The following is a 1,840-nucleotide window of genomic DNA, read 5'->3' as shown; positions in this document are numbered from 1 at the left end:
GAAGGTGTATAATGTGAGTGAAATCAGTTTTGGTTTTTTGTTTTCAAAGTCTAGATTTATATTTAGATTGTCACCATCCAGTCATTCAAATTTGTTTGTGTGGGAGGTTTTTAATGCTGTGATGAAACCCTTTATTTTGGAACTGCTTGATATTTGAGTGTCAGTAACCACAGCTATTAAACATGAGGCTGCCAGTCATCCTGCAACAGAGATGTGAGGTTCCTGGTGCTTAGAACCCTTTCCAGAAGAGAGAGAACGTGTCAGAGAACGTGACAGAGACCATGTAAAAAAGATATTAAATGCCATCAAAATAGAGAAGAGTTGGCTGCAATTCTCACCTCCAAGATTCACAGACTGCTTCCCTTCATAGCATTACTGTGTTTTAATGGCAAGCTAAGTGAGCAGAACTTGAAGCAACACATTTATGTGCCCAGGGAGAGATGTGCTTGCAGAGAAATCTAATTTCCTGTGCTATCTTCTGCATAAAATAACACAACACATCATGTTAACACCAAGAGAGATGGCTTCCTGAGTGATTCCATCCTGGAGCAATGGCACATTATTGGGGATATGTGTTCTCTTTCATCATGAGTGCTGAAGAAAGAGAAACAGCTCCATTCTCTGACCCCAACTGCTGCAGGTACACAGATGGATGTGTGTTTTATGACCAGATGTCCACAACCTAAATGTCAATCAGTTGGCAAAATAACACATGTGCAATAACACTTAAGCAAGGACATTGATCTGACCTCCTTATGCTCTGGCAAACAAGAGAAAGTAATAACAAAACCCCAGCGGAATGGATCAAATGCATCTGTAACTGATTCACTTATGTTTGCTTTGATAAGAGGAGCCATCTAATTGGAGCTCTTTGCTTTCAGAATGGTTTGATCTCCTGTCACACACTATATCCAGGCCACGCATATGCACTAGAGGCACTTGGGTACTGATAGAGCAGTAAAAGTGTCCTTCTGGCTGTCCCTCAGGTTCTGTGCTGTCCCTCAGATCTTCTCTCTGCATTGGAGATAAGCTCTCTGTCCTCCCTGAGCCAGGGACTGACCAGTGGCCATCCATGCCCCTTCCTGGGGGACCTGCATGGGACAAGAGACTCCAAGTCACTCAGAAAGACTCCCTCACATAGTGAAGTTTCTACTCTCAGTGGAAACTATGTGGGAATCTGGTAGTCTTTCAAATGAGGGATTTCTGCTAGCCTGTGGTGTCCAGGGAAGGAAAACTAACACACTACAGCAGCTTGACTTTGACATGATCATATAAGTGATGAAATTAATGGAGAGACCAAACCCAGGGCATCTTCTCTGAGGTAATGTGAAGGGGTGACTTTGGTTTATCCACATGCTTTCTGCTCTCCCTAGCTCACTCCCACTCTAGTCAGGCAGGGTCTGATGTCTCCTCCTGCATCCCTGGCCAGAGCTGTGCCAGGAGCTGCAACTCTGTATTTCATTACATCAACTGAACTAACAATGCAAAATCAAAGCTATTATTCTGAAATATACAGGGAGAGAAACACCCACTAAATCTCTGCAAATCATCAGTTGTAGAGGACCCAACCAATGTTGAATGAGATTGTTCATACCCATATAATGATACTGAACATTTGCTCTCAGCTCTTCATGACTGCAAGTAAAATCTTGATTTGTGCCAATATTTATTTTTATCTCTCATATTCCAAAATGTAGGCATAATTAAACAACCTCTCAGGACCATCAGCTGTGATATTAAAGAATAAATTATATATTCCTATGTAAATCTAGCAGATGATGGCAAATGTTAGCATATCTTTGAGATCTGCAAGATGGTTTAAGCAGAAATTACCTTATAT

The sequence above is a fragment of the Calypte anna genome, chromosome 3 (assembly GCF_003957555.1).
Source record: "Calypte anna isolate BGI_N300 chromosome 3, bCalAnn1_v1.p, whole genome shotgun sequence".
Lineage (NCBI taxonomy): Eukaryota > Metazoa > Chordata > Aves > Apodiformes > Trochilidae > Calypte > Calypte anna.
The sequence above is the reverse complement of the archived record's forward strand: the minus strand, read 5'-3'. Positions refer to the sequence as shown.